The sequence below is a fragment of the Lissotriton helveticus genome, chromosome 9 (genome assembly GCF_964261635.1).
Source record: "Lissotriton helveticus chromosome 9, aLisHel1.1, whole genome shotgun sequence".
In the NCBI taxonomy this organism is placed as follows: Eukaryota; Metazoa; Chordata; class Amphibia; order Caudata; family Salamandridae; genus Lissotriton; species Lissotriton helveticus.
In genome coordinates, this window is record NC_136070.1 from 128,373,435 (window position 1) to 128,394,013 (window position 20,579).

The following is a 20,579-nucleotide window of genomic DNA, read 5'->3' on the forward strand; positions in this document are numbered from 1 at the left end:
TGAGATTCCAGCTAAACCTTAGTTAGTCCCAGTCACTCCAGGAAAGGTGGACGCATCCAACACGTTCGGACTCAGAAGCCAATCAGCACGTAGGAATTCTGTACGACGCACTAGGATTGGCTGGGGTGCTCCTAATACTCCAATGCTAGATAACTTTATACATTGGTGGTACCGCCCATTCCCAGGCGACTACTGGAATACGTTGAGCCTTGAGATTTGCTGTTAAACGTGACCCGGAAGTGCTAAAATTACGGACAAATGACATCCTGAAGATTAGCTATAACGGGTGGATAAATACATGGTTGGTTCGCCTAAGTAGCGGACGGTTGGTGATTGTATTTGGGATCCGCTGTCCTTGTTTCGAGTGACACGTTCTTTTCCGATCCCTGCGCTGTTTGCGCAGGGATCGGAATTACAAGTTTTGTGGTAATTACCTGATAATCTGCAATTTTCCATAGGTAAACATTGGCATCTAAAACCTGCCCAAATTTACCCAGAGGGGAGGAGTGGCCCCATAAGTACCGGTACATGCAGATTTTGATATGTAAAACACCAAATTCGGCATATTTAGCCTCGTTTAAAGAACACAACTTTAAATCGGTTTGTTCCAGCTTGTAATAGCCATGGAAAGGAATGTGGGATCTGCCCCTTACGGACACCAACTGCGGGAGTCGGTGCAAAGGGTCGCCTCTTCTCCGCTTTCCAAGAAGCAGACTCCGTTATAGGTGAGACTCGACTGTTTTTATCTATCATGAGGAGGGAGGTGGTAAGGCTACGTACTTTATTTGCAATTCCTAGCTTTCCATTGGCACGCTGTGTATCTTGGTTGGTTATGCTGTGTCCTCGTCTGTATAAAACATGGGGGTGTATTTTTATAGGTGAGAACAAGTGCAACAAAAAGATGTTCATTAGATTGGAGTTGTAGCCTGAATGTACACTTACGCTTGTGTGACTGTCCAGTGCGCTAAAGTTTGCCATCTAAACAGCCAGGGCAACTGGTGCTCCTTTATGTGAAATTGCAGCTTGTTTTGAGAGTATGCTGCCACAAGCCCTCCTGAAAGTGCATTTCGTTTAGCACAATTGAAACTCTATTTCAAGTCGAGTCGGTGGCTTTTTTTTTTGGTTTTATTTTTTTAACCTCACATGTGATCTGAGAATGCTTTCCGTCTAGTTGAGTTAGTATTTTCATTTACAGCACACTGGTTGAATACCTTCTCCCTTTATGCTTATCCACTCCCTATTCGAGGCATTCTTCTTTGAGATTCACCTGAGGCCTCACTCTTCGTCCTTTGAAAGACATTGCTGCGTATTGTTTGTCCCTACTTTAAGGCCCTCCATCTAATAACATGACCGGTGAAGTATTTTCATAGTGGTGTGTAATTAAATTAGAAAGGCATTGGTAAGTGAACATGGACGGAAAGACCCACCCAAATGTAATTACAAATGGCGGACACTTGCCTTAAAGACTGTGCTCATATACCCAGTATACCATATTTTGTGACCATTTTCTACAGAGTGGGCCTATTTTGTTTATTTGTTGCAAGCTTAATTCTAGACATTTTTAATATAATGAACCATATAGATTGTATAAAGTAGTGTTTTTACATGACTATTGATGATGGAGAGATTTTCTTTGTCTATTTCCTGTTCTGCTTTTTTGTGACTTCAGTATTTGGCGAAGGGGCCTTTATGCCCTTCATTTGAGACATTTAACATATCTATATTTTTTAAGGTGGCTATGTTTAAATGCATGTCATCTGCCTCATTTGCGTGCTTTTTCTTTGACATCTAGCAGACCATACCTAACCACCTTTATTTTATTTATTGTGTAAGACATTATTTTTCATTCTTTACCTTGCATGCCTAATCAAGTGCTTTTTGCAAGTTTATATTTAAGTTCTTGTTGCAGGGCAGGCATTTGGTGGTATGGTTTTAATTACCATCATGCGATCCGTTTTTGGATTGGTGCTAGGGTACCACATCCGCGGGTGGTAAGAGATACAAACAGTACAGTATGCAAGCCGAAATTTAAATGTTTTGAGCAGTTTCATATCTTTAAACTGCATGAAATTTCAAAAAGTCTCCCGCACTAAATTCCTAAAACTGTGCACGAAAAAATTGACAGTTAAAGCTTTTGATTATTTCCCCATCCTTTTTTCCTATTAAATAACCATGCCCTCGGCACACTTTACACTCCTATCAGTCGTTTGGTTGTTTGTCTTACTCTCGATAATTGTATTTATGTAATTTCTCACACCTCACCTCGTAGATCACAACCTCTTTCTTTCACCCTTGCAACCATATCTCTGCAACCCAACAGTACGTGATCTCCTCTGGCCAGAGTGTTCATCCAGCAGTTATTTGAATGATCACGCTTAACTCCTTTACTCCTGACAGAGAAACTGGAGAAAACATATGGACTGGTTTCCTTAAGAGCACACAATTAATACTAGTAATCACTGGATATCCATTAACCTTGGGTTCTTGCAGCTGCGTGCTACCTGAATGCCGTATCAGGGATTGTACGTGTATATATGCAAGTGAAATGCATTTCTCTCACCTTTTTAAGCTCTGATGTTAAAAAGGTGCAGTTTGTATTACATCCTGCCACTCTTAATGCACGCCTTATAAATGTTTCAAAGGCTGCTAACATACATTTTACTTTGTTTGCTCCGCAGTGATTGGTCTGTTGCAGCACTTATGAATTCTTCTAGTGGTTTGCCACGGTAACTAATTTGACTTGATGTTTCCTCTGCTAGAAAGGCCTTTCCCTACGGTTTTGTAAGATGACCAACTGCCAATTGAGATACATAACACCACTGAGACATACCGTACGAACCAGGTATGCAAATGCTTAAGAATTTCACTGTCTACTAATTCAAGGTAGATTGAGTATATAGGACACTTGGGGGCAGATTTATGAAGGCCTTGCGCCGCCGGTGCGTCATTTTTAACATGGGAAAAGGTGACGCACCGGCGGCGCAAGGCCTTCATAAATCTGCCCCTTGGTCTTGGAGCACATTCTCCTTTCACTTTCTCTAGGTTCCGGGGCGCCACTTGATTATAGATTAGATGATACTTTCTCTGAGCAAAGAGCAGACCTTTGAATGGATGGCTCCAGTCTAATATGTGGTAGCGTAAAAGCAAGCAATGAACACATTGGCCTTGCATCGTAAATTGTTTGAAAGTGAACAATTGGAGTAAATTCTTACGCAAATATCTTGAGATAAACGCCTTAAAGAAGAGCAGGCTTCTCCACTCACATTGAGGGCTAAACTCGCTGATGGCTTCATGCACCAAACAAAAGCATTTACATTTAACTGGATCTCCGACCTTTAGGCAGATAAGATTGGATCTTCCCAACTCACTAAAGAGGCGTACTCCTAAACTATTGGCCAGCGCGACTCATCTACAAATAGCCGCCCGCAGCTGCCAAGTGGCTCAGTCACGCGTGGCACCTTCAGCCTACCTGGCGGGTTAGAAAACGGCTGCTTTGCTTGTACCACAATTAACATGGCCTTAAATAAACACTGTAACATGAGCAGTGCTGGCTAGAAAGAAAGCTCGCACTGAATGTGTCGCACGTGACGCCACTTGAAGCGTTGTTGGCCGCACGAAATGATCTTGAGTACATTTTAATCAGTCCTTTAAAAGCGGCTTGATTTATTTGCTACAGTAAGTGGTTTTCAAAGGATTTCCTCCGTATGAACCGAGGAAGATATTGAAAAAATTGAAGTTCACAGTAAACGCGCTATTTCTGTGACTTTGAAACTGCTCTTTTTGGTCCTATACCAAAGATTATTAGGTAAAGAATGAGTGTTCGCATTCTGAAGGTTATTGCAAGATCAAGCAGCGCCTCGTCTACAAACTGGATGAATGCAGAAACACTGCAGGGAGGGGAGGAAATGCCCCTGCAAAAAGATAATTAGAAACCTGCGCCGGCTCCTGCCTGCCTGAGAAATGTTCCGCAGTGTCGGGGGAGGGGAGCGGCGAGGGCTGGCTGGCAGCAGGATTCTTCCACTGAAGGCACCGCACAATGAGGAGAAAGGAGTCCATTAGATTGCACTAGCTCGCTGTAATGAAGCCTCTCCGCGCGCAGGTGATCCATCATTGCTCTGCTGGGCTGTCGACAGCTGATTCCCGGCCTGTCTCGTGGCTGTCTGCCGCAGCTGTTCATGCCGCAAATGCAGATTTGTCCGGCCTTTCTTCAGTGCTTGCGCAAACTTACCGAGCCATCCCTGCACCAGCTTAGCTACTTGACGTACGTCCGTGTGTTAAATATCTGTATAGCTGTCGTGCAGCTTGAAGGTTTTTGATGTTAACCATGGGCACCATGCCACCAGTGTTTTCTATAGATATGTCATACCGACAAGTGTGGGTATTCTCCCGTTTGTAGTAATGCATTCTTCCTGGTACTTTCCCTGTCATGGGGAAGCAATTCAGTACGGGCCCTAATAAAGCTCCACGTGCCACCAAGGGTGCGTTGGGTCCGTCCCAGGCTTTCTTTTAAATTCATAGATATGAGGTGTTTAGTTCGATTGGTTTAAAAGAACCGAGCAAGGACTATAGCAACCTTCTGTGCATTAGTTTGCGAAATGAAAACCCAAGACTGGAGCACAGCGAACTTGGGGACGTGGAGTCGGATCTGGCAAATGTGCGAAATTAGTGTGTAAAATCCCGCAAAAAAATGATGCTAAACACAAATCTAGTATTTTGCACATTGATTTTATTTTTATGGCTATGTTCGTCTTTGCGACCAAAATTGACAGAACGACACACTTCGTGCTAAAAGAAGTAAAAAAAAAAAACGCCAAAAGCATAAGTGCCATGAACAAGAGCCTCTTGTGTTCTTTTTAGTGATGTTGCTGCTTACCCCCTCATTTAAGAAGCATAGTGCTGGACAGGTCCGGCTTTAGCGCTTGTGGTGCCTGGTGCGACAATCATTTTTGGCGCCCCATGACTGCCTCCTCGGATTCTCTCACTACCACGGGGCAAAAGTGCCCCTCATCTCTCCAATCAAAAGTTATTGCTAAACACAGTGCCCATCCTGAGAGCAGCGCCCCCTTCACAGGTCGGCGCCTTGTGCGGCCGCATCGGTCGCACTGCTCTAAAGCTGGCCCGTGTGCTAGAATTTGCATGAATTAAGACGGCTTAATAGCAAGATCTCTCAGACCTTATTAGTAACATTGTGAAGGCTGTGCTGAAAGTCAATTTTTAACAGCGAATGTAGTGGAGTGATGCTCTCTTCTATTGTATGTTAGTAATAGCACAGTGTGGTCAGTGACCGGAATCTGTGATATTGGAGGAGAAGGTGGGGAGAGGGCTATGGGGAGACTGTCATAGTTTATTTAGTCGTTTTCCATGCTACTATTATCAGCCAGTAATGTCTCTGGGTAGTAATGTGCCATAGGGTTAAAACGTGAAATTCCGTCTTTCTTATAAAGCTGTGCACACTTTACCAGATGTGTTGGTTATTTATTAAACCATGTGTTGTTAACTGACTTGGAAGACTCAAGTCATGCTTGACTTTACTGGTGAGACTTACAAAGTGCACTTAATGAACTGAAACGCCCCTAGACACGCCTCATCCAGTGAATATACATAATATTTTGACCTGTCTAGTTTACCCCACCAGCAGTTGGTGTCCTATTAGTAATGCATTTCTATCTTTCACAATTGGATATGGTTGCCATCACTCTAGCTTCATCCCATGACCATTTTTTTTATCCTAACCCATGTGGTGTAGTCCAGTTCAGTTCTGTGCTACTCATAGTCCATGACTGTCTGTTGCTACACATGATGTTGGTGAGTAGCTTCTAATGAGCATATTAACTACAACTGGTATCCTTAAAAATTTCTAGAAGCATTACATTTACAAATGTTTTGAATCAAACCAGGTTAACGCCCATCATCTATGGCAGTGGTTGTTGACTTTTTTGGGCGGTGGGGCTTGGGAGGTGACAGGGAGGCATTTTCCATGACTGTTTATAACATTAAATAATAATTACTAGAGTGTATATAAACAAAGACGCAAAATGTACAAATGATAATTTGAAAACATCCCTGTAATTGTGTAGGAAATGGAAAGCCAAAAATTAGTATCCTAAAATTAATTAATGGAAGTAGTGCATGTGCATCGAACAGAATTCAGTATGGACGATGATTGGTCCCAATTAACTTTGGAAAAGCTACAACCTTCCTATTAAAATGTAATTTTTTTTCACATTTATTTATTAATTAATTAAAATATTTCTTCATTTGTGTATTTGTTTGACGAATGCTTGTTTCTGAATTTTTGTGTGTATTGTTTTGCAGTTCAAATCATTGAAAATGCTTAGTTCGAGGAGGAGCCAAGATGGCGATCAGTGTGGCAGTGTAGGCTCCCGGCTCCGTAAGCTTCTAAGCCCCGCACGATAATCCTGTCCTTTATCCTGGCATTGCATGGCGGCGGGACGTGGGTGAAAGCGCGCAGATACCGATTGTGCGATCCCGGCACCCCTGCCTGCCTCGCAGACGGAGATATTCACGAAACTGCTTGATGGCCTGAATTGACCCGGAGCCGAGACCTCGCTTGGTAAACATGGCCGGGCGCTGATTCCTTGTAGGCGGCCAGCGGGACCTGGGCGGAGTCGGCCCGCCGAGAGGTGACAACCCCAAAGGGGAATTTTCTGTTGGTGCCCTGGCGATCGTACGGTGCGGCTGGATGACATCCTTGATATGAAGGCTCGGTGGATCTCCTCTTGATTGCGGAGAGCGGGAGGTGAGCCTGTCGGCTTTGTCTTTGTTCTTGCCCGGCTATTTGCGGGTCACTCCCGAGTTTTGAGGCTGTTGCCGAGTCGGTGAAAGGATGGCCGCGGCCGTGGACTGTCTTTTAGGCTTTTATTCTGTGAAGCCCCGGAATCCCGTCTGGGGTCTGCCTGAACCGGATTTGTCCCTGCCCTGCCTTTGTTCTCACGACCAGTCGGACACGCCTAACGGGTGCCTGCATAAACGGGAGAGCAACACCCTGCCTGCTGAGGTACTGTGCGAAGGTCCGTATGAATCACCGAGTAGCCCAGTGATGGGGGAAATACAGCCTGCGCTGTCCTGCAGTGATATCCTTGCCGCTTTATATGACTTGTACTTCACTTGGTGGGATGGCTCCCGAGCGCTTGGGGAGAGGCTGGATGCTGTTGTGCTCACACTAGGACGGACGCACACGGATGGCCCCCGGCTACGCAATGAATCGCCTTCATCTACGACTATGGATGGTACTACAATGGTATTTGGATGTGGAGGGGACTGGATGATCTCGGACAGTGTGGGTGCCTGTGTCGGGATGCCCGTGCGTCTCTATTGTTCGGACGGTTGCCTTTCCCAGCGTTTGATGGTGGCCCCGTCCATACTAGCGCCGCTGAGGACTCGTACATTGATCCAGCTATGGTTGCCTCCTGTGACTGCTTCCTTTTTCCTCGCCCTGGTACTTTTGTTGGGTGACGTGTCCCCTGACTTGGATCTGAGAGTGTTGGTCTTTTGTGGGGGGGACTCTATCGGTGGTCTGTGGCATCCATTTTGTACGTGCAAATTGCGCCTCCTCCGTGCGTGGACATTTTGTCTTCATTTATCTGCCGAGAGGATATCTCCTTTGTGGGCATGCCACGGGGGATTTATGAGAATGGGCCAGGGCTAAGTGGTTTTCTTTCATGTTTGATGTCTGTGTGGCGGGTGGGTGGAGCGGGTTGGTGAGTTCTTACATTATACTGAACAGCGCGATATGTAATGTTTCGCCCCCATTTTTATTGTACGACGTGATTATTGTTTTCTTATCGGGTCTGGGGCGGAGTCTACATTCATGGTAGGGGAGACCGGGAACCAAGTGGGATGGCCCTCCTCCGGTATTATTATATTATCTCTTTTTTTTTTTCCCTTTCTCTCTTCTGTATCTAAATTTCGGGTTCTTTCTCGGGCGACAGGCACACTGCTAGGGGGGGGGCAGGCCATAGTCTCTGCATGTGTGCTGGGTGGGGGGTTAGGGGTGGGTTTTTTGTTTCGTCCTTGTTTCTATGGGCCTCTTTTTTCTCCTCCTTTTTCTGGTTCTTTCTTTTCTTCCTTCTTTTTCGGGCTAGTGTGATGCTTCAGTGTAGCGTTTGCTTCTTCTTCTGTTTTTGTGATCCTGGTAATATTAGTTAGGATGTTCCACGTTCACGATATAGGCAATGACCTGTACGTATTGTGCATGCTTGTTTTTTATCCTGATCAGCGTGTTATTAGCTGAACCTCCGATTGTGCCTCTTGGCTTCGTCGATATTCTGTTGGATTCATTGCCCCCTCTTTGATTGCTACGGAATGCATGGCGACTGATCCTTTTATTTATAAAACTTTAAAATTAACCTGATTTATCCTGTTTTCACGGTCATTTTTCCATATGTGTCGTTTCGAATATTGGCTGCCTCTTCTCTGGAGACTGTGAACCCGTTCTACTGATGCATTTGTGCTACGAATTGATTTTGAGGCCGGCCAGAATGGTTGTAGGCCCGTGTCTGTATTCTTTTGTTGCTCAATAAAGGTTTAAAAAAAAATAAAAAAATGCTTAGTTCAGTATCCTCTGTTTCCAGTAATGACTCAGTTGGGGTCACTGGGTTCCAATTATCATTCAGTAAGGTTCCCCAGGCTCTAGTAATGATTTTAGTAGGCGTTCCAGTAACGATTACGTGGGGGGTCCACAGAAGTCAAAAGGTTACGAATCATTGATCACAGAATAGTCTTCTTTCTTCTTTTAACTCTCAACACTGATTTTTCACTCTTAATATTTTCAGTCTTTATAAATGGCATGGCTTATTTTTCAAACATTTTAATTCTGGAAACAGTGAACGAAATTATTAAAGATTAATTGTCAGAATTGTAAGGAAAACACTTGCCTAGGCCTAGTTAATCTATTACAGGATTCCGAAATGAATGAAACGTTCCTGACATTTAGTCCTCTGCAATAGCCTATGCCTCTGAGGATGGAACTCTCCTCTTCAGTCTTGCTAAGTACACCTAGCTAGTGCTTTAAATGCTAGCTGAGAGAGGGCAGCAGTGAGCTATTCCCCCCCCAGTACCATAAACGCCTTTGAGTGCCAAGGCCCACACTTTCATGCAATATGTGGAATACAGGAAATACAATCAACTCTTTGAGGCTCTTTAATCATACCCATTTAAAAGTAAAGCAGCAGGTATATTTTTGCCAAACACCTGGGAGTGGTGCGGAGCAACACGTAGAGCACAGGGGCCAGGTATTTGAGGGCAAAGGGATGAAAGAGGTAGCTGAATGGATGACGACCAGCCGCCTGAAACTGAACTCGGACAAGACGGAAGTCCTCATCCTGGATCCTCACCCTCCGCCTGGGACGACTCCTGGTGGCCCCCCGCCCTAGGCAGCGCACCCAAACCAACAGACCACGCACGCAACCTGGGCTTCATCCTGGACTCCTCCCTCTCCATGACCAGACAAGTCAACGCCGTCTCCTCGTCGTGCTTCAACATCCTACGCATGCTACGCAAGATCTTCCGGTGGATCCCCACTGAGACCAGGAAGACGGTCACCCAGGCCCTCGTCACCAGCCGACTGGACTACGGCAACTCCCTCTATGCCGGAACCACCGCCAAACTCCAGAAGAGACTCCAGCGGATCCAGAACGCCTCAGCAAGACTCATCCTGGACATCCCCCGTCGCAACCACATCTCCGGACACCTGAGAGACCTGCACTGGCTCCCGGTCAACAAGAGAATCACCTTCCGTCTCCTCACCCACGCACACAAAACCCTGCACAACCAAGGCCCAGGATACCTCAACAGCCGCCTCAATTTCTACGCTCCCAAACGCCAGCTTCGATCGGCCACGCCCTCGCCGCCGTCCCCCGCATCCGAAGAGCCACCACAGGGGGAAGGTCCTTCTCCTACCTCGCCGCCAAGACCTGGAACTCCCTCCCGACCCATCTCCGCCGGACCCAGGACCACCTCGCCTTCAGGAAGCAGCTCAAGACCTGGCTGTTCGAGCAGTAGCGGAACCCCCCTCCCCTAGCGCCTTGAGACCCTCCGGGTGAGTAGCGCGCTATACAAATGCTTTGATTGATTGATTGATTGACTAGAGAGAGATCAAGAAAACATATGCATTCTTGTAGTGCTGAATGAAAACTTAAAAAGTACTTTCTTGATAAGGAACTGATGCTTGTTGGGCGCATTTTACTTCTATAGCGCTAGCTCTGAGACACTTTAAGCGCTTTTTTAAAAAAAATCCCGTTTTTGCTCTTTTCATTTCTTTTTATTTTCCTAGCACAGTTTCCCCCTGTTTTAACTCACCGCCCGCATTTCCGCATGTAAATTGTTCCCTCACCGCTGTTTGGCGGCTCTGACCCGGCTCCTCGCTTCCTAGAACTGGTGGGCGCCATCTTGGGTGGGTGTGGGTGGAGCGCTGCACTTCTGGGCGCTCTAGTAGGCAGGCAGAGTAGCTAGAGGCCGTCCCGGACACTCGGACTTCCCCTATAAAATCGGCTTGAGGTAGGAGCGCTTTCTTGTTGGGCGCATTTTACTTCTATAGCGCTAGCTCTGATACGCTTTAAGCGCTTTTTTAAAAAAAATCCCGTTTTTGCTCTTTTCATTTCTTTTCATTTTCCTAGCACAGTTTCCCCCTGTTTTAACTCACCGCCCGCATGTCCGCATGTAAATTGTTCCCTCACCGCTGTTTGGCGGCTCTGACCCGGCTCCTCGCTTCCTAGAACTGGTGGGCGCCATCTTGGGTGGGTGTGGGTGGAGCGCTGCACTTCTGGGCGCTCTAGTAGGCAGGCAGAGTAACTAGAGTCCTATTTAATCCGGACCTATGACGCGCAGCGTGTACGCGCAGCATGTCCGCCGCAGCCACGCCGGAGTCACGCCAGAGTCCAGCCCGTCTGCGCCCGTCCGCGCTAAGGACGGGCTGGACGGCTGGTGTTCTGGGCCGGAACCACGGGGAGGCCCTGTGCTGAAATACTCGCTACAGGATATATTACGCATCCGTCCCGCCATGGCACCGTGCTTCCATAGAAGCACTCCCGACGATCTTCTCCGGCCTTTGGGCTGTGGGTGTTCTCGGGTAGCTACCGGAGTTTGGATTCCTGCCCCCCCCCCGCCTCTCCCCGGGAGGTCCGCCCATCTGTGGTATCTAATGACCTCAGTGTAAACTGCCTCCTCCTCAATGCGCGCTCGCTCATTAAGAATAACATTGTTTTTAAAGAGCTAGTATTGGAGAGGAACCCTACGTGGGTTTTTATTACGGAAACGTGGGCCAAAGACTCTTCAGGCCCAGATCTCATTGAGGCAGTCCCGGCTGGGTATTGCCTGACTAGGCAAGACAGAATAGGTCGAGTTGGTGGTGGATTGGCTATCCTACATAGAGACAGGTTCCACTGTCATATTATGCCCCTATCGGACCCTAGGGATGCTATCCAGGTACTACATTTCTCACTGTGCGACTCCTCTAACTCTCCATTCAATGGGATCTTGGTGTATCGTCCGCCCGGTCCTAGGACCGATTTTAGCCTCAAATTGCTTCAGTTCCTGGAACCTTATTTTGGTCGTGAGAATCTAACGATTCTGGGTGATTTTAATTTTCACTTGGAGCTGTTGGAGGCTCATGATACCTCTGCCTTGTTGGAGGCACTGACAGCATGCGGACTCACCCAACTGGTGACTGGACCTACTCACCGAGCAGGGCACACGCTCGACGGGATCTTTTCCAATGACCAGAGACTGTCCGTAACAGATCCTTTTGTTCTTTCCTGGTCAGACCACCTGGCCGTTCCTTTCACCGTGGCCTTCCCTAGCCAGGAGTCCTCTAGGAAAATCCCGAGTACGTTTGAAGTACGTAGGAATCTTAAAAACATAGGGGAAAATTCCTTTGACCCCTGGATTCCTAGTCTGTCCTCAATCCGGGAGATGGATCTTCCTCTGGCGGTGCCGCTCTACGAGAAAATTCTTACTGAGGCCTTGGATGAACTGGCGCCGGCTCGGTCTTGTTATTCAGCCAGGAAAAGACCCTCAGCGCCCTGGTTCTCTGAACAGCTTAGACTCCTTAGACAGGATGTAAGCAGGCAGGAGCGTCTATGGCATGCTAGTTGGGACCAAAAAGATAGGGAAATCCATAAAACCCTTCTTAAAAGATATAAGCTTGAAGTTATTAGGACCAAGCAAGATTACTTTGTGGCCCTTACAGCCTCGCTTACATCTCCCAAAGAGCTCTTCAGGATTGTGGACTCTCTTACATCGCTCCAGGTCCCCGATCCTGTAATTTCATCCCAAGAGCTCTGTAATGACACAGCGCTCTTTTTTCAGTCCAAAATATCGGACATCTACACCTCCTTGGAGTCACAGAGACTCCTCACGGCTGAGGCACCGGGTTCAGTGATCACGGACACTGTATCGGTAGAGCCTACTTCGACCAGCTGTTTGGACTCATTCCCTCCGCTCTCCTTACAAGAACTGGAGACGCTGCTTGATAAAACTAAGTCAGGGTCCCCGCTGGATGCATGCCCTTTAAAGATCTTGAAGCAGTGTAGAGGATCCCTTTTGCCCCCTCTGCTTGACATCATGAATGGGGCAATGAGGGAGGGTGTCTTTCCTCAGCAGTGGAAAAATGCGGTGGTTAAACCACTGCTTAAGAAACCCTCCCTCGATCCAGGGGTACTGAAGAACTTCCGCCCCATCTCACTGCTCCCGGCGCCCGCAAAACTGCTTGAGGCCCATCTGAACAGGCATCTTGCTGCTTTTGTGGAGAATTCTGGCTGCCTGGATCCTTCCCAGCATGGGTTCAGGAGGGATCATAGTACCGAGTCTGCCCTCACCCTGGTGCTCGATTCCATCCGTACGAGTGTGGATGGGGGTCGGACATCCCTCCTGATCCTTCTTGACCTCACGGCTGCCTTCGATACCCTTTCTCCCCGTGTTCTTACATCTCGACTGGGTGAGATTGGGGTCCGAGGGGCAGCCTTGGATCTGCTCTCTTCCTTTCTGGATCACAGAGAGCAGAGGGTAATGCTGGGAACATTTCTATCTCCATCCCTGTCTGTGCAATGTGGGGTCCCACAAGGGTCGGCGCTTAGCCCTACCCTTTTTAACATCTATGTGACCCCCCTTGCCAGACTTATTAGATCTTTTGGGATGGAGGTAGTCTCCTACGCGGATGACACCCAGATCCTCGTGTCTCTCTCTCAGTCTACCGAGCTGACAGCCTCCAATTTTAGATCTTGCATGGAGGCTGTCAGTAAGTGGATGATTTACAATTCACTGAAATTGAACGGAGAGAAGACCGAGGTTATGGTGTTTGGTGGAAAGGAGGAGATCTGGTCCATGGAGTGGTGGCCAGACTCGCTGGGTGCCTGCCCTAATCCCACATCTTTGGCCAAAAATCTAGGGGTCATTATAGATCCCAACCTCGATATGTGCCAACAGGTCAGCAGGACTGTTTCCACCTGTTGGGGTATAATCCACATAATGAGGAAAATTAGGCACTACCTCTCCCCGCAGGCAAGAAGGCAACTTGCTGTTGCCCTTTTGGGTTCCCGCCTGGACTACTGCAATGCGCTGTATGCTGGACTCAATAAGAGCCAGCTGCAGCGCCTGCAGGTAGTCCAGAATGCGGCGGCCAGATTTGTCCTAGATCTTCCCAGCCGGTCTTCGGCCACGCTAGCTAGGAAGCAGCTTCACTGTCTTCCGATCAAGGAGCGGATAGTTTTTAAGTCCATGTGCATGGTCTATAAGGCTTTGGCGAGAAATTGCCTTACAGGGATTGGATCTGCCCTGTTTTACTATCATCCGGGCAGACACCTCCGCTCCTCCCATCATCTTTTTCTCTGTGTCCCGCGGATCCGGAAAACCAGATGGGGTGGTAGGGCCTTTTCCCATCTGGCCCCCAAATGGTGGAATGATCTCCCGATAGAACTAAGGTCCCTTCCCTCTTTACAAAGTTTTAGATCTGCTCTTAAAACTCGTCTTTTTGTTCAAGCTTATGAGTAGCTGTGCCCTGCATTTTTTATCTTTTTGTTAGGCGCCTTGACACCTTCGGGTTGAGTTTTGCGCAATACAAGATGCTAAATAAATAAATAAATAAATGAAGGCTATAGGTTGCCAAATTAAAATAATTGTAACGAAGCTGTACTCAACGTGAGGAATAAACAAGAGTAAGAAAAGCAATCTATTAAGAAGCAAGCAAATGACTGTGACAAGAAAGCCAACTAAAAGTGAGCAAGGGACTGGTCCAAACCAGACTACGTTTTGGTCCACAAGAGGTATTTAGACAGCAGACAGATGTCTGTATGGGAGACCTAAAAACTTTCTTTAACCCAAGCTAACTACTTACCTTCCCTTTTCCTCATTTCTGTGCACAATCTATTAACCACTTTTGTGTTGGGACCTATTGGAAGTGTTTGTACAAGGTTTCCCCCTCCACTATCCCCTCAATCATATAGACCTCTAATTTGCTACTAAGACTGACGCTGAATAGACATTTAACCAAAAACATCTATGCGTTGTGGAGTCACCAGATTGGTCTTCTCCATTTTATTTCAGACCATATACTACAGTTTGTCACATCCCTACTATTTACTTTGTTTTCAATACTGTGAATCCTGCTTGGATCCAGCCCCACTTACTGTGAGCTGAAACCTCTGCACCACACCTCTTTCCATAAGGAATACCCCCCTCTCTCGCATTGTGTATGCTGCAACTCTTGAGTGTCTTGCGTTCTTCCATACATAACATGCAGTCATCTTGCTTTTGAGACTGTCCTCCTCGTTCATCAGTTCTCAATCATAACCCAGGACTGCTTTTTCTGTTGTTGTTGTTTTGCAGATCGTACTTGACCACCTTTTTATCTGATGTATACTGAGCAACCTTTTTTTGGTGTTCTGACCATTAAACCTTACCTGCATGGGAATGAACAAATGTGCTTCAGCCAGTCCACACTACTGGGTACAGATCTTGTATTAATTGAAAGTAAGTGTTTTAGTTAAAACTTCCCACAAATTTTAAATTTAGAAGAAGCTTTATTGGAGCATCCACATAGTCAACAGACCTTCAAGCAACTGCTTTAGAATGTGGAACTCCAGTTATATGAAAATCGCTCGATACAAATAAGATGGTTGCTAAGCTAGGTTGTGGTTTACAATGCACAGAAACTCAAAAGAATGCAGAATGCTTAACATGAAATATTGTAAGTACAATACTACACACCTCCCGCCTAAAATACCATCTAAACCTATAAATACATGATTAAAATGTAGAAGCAAGATTGAACTAAACTATGAGTAACGAAAGTTGCTTGCTAGCGTGATTATAACTTGTAACATCAATACAATATAAAATTATCAAGTCTTTTAGGTAAAGATTTCTTGCAGTTTAAGACTATGTAAAGATTCCTCAAACATACAGTTTGGAGTCCCTACGTTTTTAACCTCCACAGTGTCACTGATCAAGTCAGTAGCACTACAATTATAACATTTATCTTGTGTGGAGATATTCACCTTGGCCAAACTGGACAAACTCCACCATGAACTATTGCTTAAATACTCCGATGTGTTACCCACTTTCAACACACCAGAAAACTTGGAATAACCTTTCTTCACATGTATAGGTAACTTGATTTTAACATTATCACCTACTTTTAATCAATTTTGTCTACCAACTCTTCACCTACAATGTCCTTTTCCTTGGCCAAACAATTTTCATCAACCATCCTGTACACTTTTTTTAGGTCACTCAAATCTTCTTCGGGCTTCAACCAACTTGGATTCAATTTTTGTCTAGGATTCCTTCCTTTTTTGTGCAAATGATTTTATTTCAAAGTATTTTATTAAGAATTTTACACATACATTTTAATAATCGCTCTTCGTGGGGTAGTAATAAAAGAAACCGTGAATATTTTGTTGTACAATATGGTGAGCAATGATAAGACCACATAAGATCTGCTACATGTTTTTTAACATTCATGCCTGCTTTTATGGCCAATTGAATACCTTCAACCAAAGTTGTATTGAACTTTTCAACTTATCCATTCATGTTTTGTGAATACAATGCTGTCGTCATATGTTGGATGTTGCCTTTCTTAAGAAATGATGTAAATACTTAAAGTGAATTGTGCCATTGTCCGATACTAAATACTCGGGTAAAACCTTCCCTCATGAACATCTTGTAAAAATTCAATAATGGTGTCTGAATCAACTCACGACACCCATTTATTTCCACCCATTTCGAAAAATAATCTATAACCACAATGTAGATTTTGCCATTACAATCCTTTCATAAGGCCCCAACAAATCGATAGCTAACTTTTTCCATGGCTTTTTTTGGATAGAAGAACTAACGTGTAATCTGTTGTGTCTTGAGAACTTTATCAGAGTTTGCACATACTGAACACTCTTTTACAAAACAACAAATATCATGATCCATGTGTGGCCACCAGAATTGCTCCCTGTTGGAACCTGGGATGTCAGGTCACCTAGGGTAGCCTGGCCTAGGGTAAGACACAAATACTAGAGGCACATGTGCGAAGGTTGCAAACCACCCAGCAGTAAATCAACGCAATAACACCTAAAAATGACACACACCATTGTTGGAAAAATACGTGCTTGTTTATAAAAATAATATACTCTGCTTTATACCGTTGGAAATTACAACTCAGCACATACAGTTGTCATGAAATTTAGTGATAGCACTTTCAGAAGTATCAACTTATCTCATTAATCAGCATCAACAGTACATTTCATTTAGTCAGGAATATTAAAAGACTTTCTCAGGTTCACAGCACAATCCCCTTGCTGCTCCATTTTCAGATGCAGAATTACACTTCCCACCAACTCCACTCCTTCTGAGGACAAGCTGCCACAAATTGTCAAGCACCAGAGGCTAGAAGAGAATGTCACAGAAGACTAAATAAGCCTCAGTCTCCTTCTGCCCCTCATGAATATCTTAAGTTTCCTGAGACTGTAGTCTTGGCAGATGTGCGGTTATACCAGTTCCTCTACCCCTTTCCAAGCGCAGGAATCAGTTAGCGCTGCACCACCTTAGTTAGTAGGGAGTTGAACGACCCAGGGCACAGTCAGCTCTCCTATGCCACCCCCTTGGGCTTCCCTGCTTACTTGTCAGTGGGCCGGAAGGTGCGTTCCACTGTAACACCCCCTCGAGGTAGGGTTATTTCTGGGCAGAAATCGGGCCTCTTCGCTCCCTCACGGAGGAGCGGAGGCCCTTGTCAGGGAAACTTGAGGCACTTCGTCAAACACCAGCCGCTCGGCGGAGCCGCTCCTTCCTTGGCGCTCTCTCGCAGGGCCTGCCGACGGTTCTCCCACCAGGGCGCAATCGCGCATGCGCGGAAGAGAGGCGTCTCAGCCTCAGAGACTGCTCCGGCGTCCTGCCACCAAGTAGCGTCTTCACCGCGGGCCTGCTCGACCCTAGGCCCCTCCTGTGCTAACCACTGGCTCAGCTGAAATCATGCGCAGTAGCGCTAGAGAGAGTTGGTCAGCTTGCTAGCTTTTCCCTCTCCATTGGAGGCGCTGACACGGAGCGCGATCAATGCCCCAGGGGTCCCGCTCTCAGTTTAAACAAAGAGAACTAGATCCTAACTCCTCACTCTTCTACCTCATAGGATGAGAGGCTTGCCACACGCCACAGGACCAGTCACTAGTAAGGAAACCTCAATATCATTTAGAGGAGGTGCTTCCTTCTCACACTAGAGAGAGGAGGGGGGAAAAGGGGGGGCTCCTCCAGGATAGAGCCACAGAGCTCTTCTATAGCACTAATCCTCTAACCCTCCTTACTGGACAGACTTAGGGGCACAAGGGATCTCTTAGTTCAGTTCCCAGTGCAGGGTCCTTCTCAGCTCCACAGACTACTGGAATTAACCCCCTCACCTAACTGTCCAGGGTCAGCAGGATGAACTAACTTGGCTAGGACAACAGGAATGGGAGGTAGAAAAGCCTTGACAGAGGGCTACCCTTGTAGAGCAATCCACCCTTCAGGATCCTACCCCTACCAGTCCTCAGCCTTCACTCTAGCTGCTCCTCACTGACAGACAAAATGGCTGTCCAGCATTCCGCCTTTTATAGGCTGACCCTCAGAGGTCCAGAAGGGACCAGAAGGTTCTGGAACGCCCTATTCTACTCTATGGGACAGGTTCTAGGTTTGGCAGTTAGGACAGTTGGTAGCCACCATTTTGTGACTCCAACTATTTCCCTGTCAGAAAAGGCCTCTAGGCCTGAGGTGAAAAACTATGAGAGGGGGAAGAACACCTATCCCCTTGACCAACACCTTGAAAAAGCTAGTGGACACAAAAATTAATAAAGGTTTGAGGGGCAAAAAGGGGACAAAATAAATAATAAATTGGAGGGACTACGCAAAAAGCCAGACAAGTCTAACACGCGTCCCCCCCAGCTGAAAGTGGGGAGAGCTACCCAACCCCTTGGGAGTCCTCATCACTAAGGCGGAAATACCTGAAGAGACCGTCTGCGTTGGCCTGGTCCATTCCAGGCCGATGTTCCACCCGGAAGTCCATTCCCTGTAGGGAGATGGACCACCTCAACAGCTTGGGATTCTCCCCCTTCATCTGCATTAGCCAACGAAGGGGGCGATGGTCAGTCTGAACCAGGAAGTGCGAGCCAAACAGGTATGGCCGCAGCTTCTTCAGAGCCCACACCACCGCAAAAGCTTCCCTCTCAATTGTACTCCACTTCTGTTCCCGGGGAAGCAGTCTCCTGGATAAGAAGACCACAGGCTGATCCAGGCCCTCTTCATTTAGTTGCGATAACACTGCCCCAATGCCATGTTCTGATGCATCTGTCTGGACAATGAACTCCTTGGAGAAGTCTGGGGCCCTCAGGACCGGTGCTGCACACATTGCCTGCTTCAGTTTCTCAAAAGCTTGCTGACAAGCTTTCGTCCAAACTACCCGTCGAGGTTGTTTCTTTGAGGTGAGCTCTGTGAGGGGCGCTACAATAGTGCCATATCCCTTCACAAAGCGACGGTAGTAGCCTGTGAGGCCCAGGAAAGCTCGGACCTCAGTCTGTGTCTTGGGGGGTTCCCAGGCCATGATTGCCTCAATCTTTGCCTGCAGGGGCTGCACTGACCCCCTACCCACCAAGTGTCCAAGGTACACAACAGACCCCTGCCCAATCTGGCATTTGCTGGCTTTGATGGTCAATCCAGCTTGTTTCAGGGCCTGGAGAACTGCTTGCAAATGTTGCAAATGGTCCTCCCAACTGCTACTGAAGACAGCAATGTCATCCAGGTAAGCAGCAGAGAAACCCTCCATTCCAGAGAGGACCTGGTTCACCAGCCGCTGAAATGTGGCAGGGGCATTTTTGAGCCCAAAGGGCATCACGCTAAATTGGAAGTGTCCTTCAGGCGTGGAGAAGGCTGACCTTTCCTTTGCTCCATCTGTCAAGGAGATCTGCCAGTACCCTGAAGTGAGGTCAAAGGTACTTAGATATTGGGCAGCTCCTAGCCGGTCAATTAATTCATCCGCCCTAGGGATCGGATGAGCATCAGTCTTTGTAACTGAGTTCAGTCCCTGGTAATCCACACAGAACCTCAGTTCTGGTGTGGTGCCTGGTGGAGCGGCTTTTGGCACTAGCACCACCGGACTAGACCAAGGGCTATTGGAAGGTTCTATGACTCCCAGCTCTAGCATCTTGGCAACCTCTCCATGGATGCTAGCCTTCACCTTGTCGGACAGCCGGTAGGTCTTCGACTTCACTGGTGGGCTGTCCCCTGTGTCCACATCATGGGTACACAGGTGAATCCTTCCCGGGACAAGGGAGAACAACGTAGAGTACTGCTCCAGTATCTGGTGGCAGTCCTCCCGCTGCTCAGGAGTTAGAGTGGGAGAGAGAATTACTCCCTCCACTGACCCATCCTTCTCTTGAGACGAGAACAAGTCTGGGAGAGGTTCACTTTCCGCTTCCTCTTCCCCATCAGTCACCATCATCAGGATGACCTCTGGCCTCTCATGGTGGGGTTTGAGGCGATTGGCATGCAGCACCCGTAGGGGCTGTCGAGGGGTCTTAAGATCCACCAAGTAAGTGGCCTTACCCTTCTTTTCCAACACCTCAAATGGGCCTGTCCAACGATCTTGAAGGGCACTTAGCTCTCCAGGTTCCATCACCCACACTTTCTGGCCAGGCTCCAACTCCACCGGGTGAGCATTGTGGTCGTACCATTCCTTCATTACTGCCTGGCTGGCCTCCAAGTTGTCAGAAGCTTGCTTCCACAACTTTGCCATTTGGCTCCGGAAGGCCAGCATGTAGCTCACCACATCCTGAGGAGGCTTTCTGGGAGACTTTTCCCATCCATCCTTCACCAGGCTAAGAGGTCCACGCACAGGGTGCCCGTACAACAGTTCAAAAGGGCTGAAGCCCACTCCCTTCTGCGGCACTTCTCGGTAGGAGAACAGCAAACAGGGCAGGAGGACGTCCCATTTCCTCCGTAGGCTCTCAGGCAGACTTCTTATCATGCCCTTCAGGGTCTTATTGAACCTCTCTACCAGTCCATTGGACTGGGGGTGATAAGGAGTGGTGAACCGGTAAGTCACTCCACACTCC

General features: G+C 47.1%; 1 long non-coding RNA gene across 2 annotated transcripts in view; it reads left to right on the forward strand.

The window, feature by feature from the left end:
* The first annotated feature begins 224 nt into the window (after positions 1–224).
* LOC144781008 (uncharacterized) overlaps positions 225–20,579 on the forward strand; it is a 149,090-nt gene continuing 128,735 nt past the window's right edge. For both annotated transcript variants that reach the window (XR_013600859.1, XR_013600860.1), the window contains exon 1: positions 225–725. This is a non-coding gene — a long non-coding RNA (uncharacterized LOC144781008). The remainder of the gene's footprint in view (positions 726–20,579) is intronic.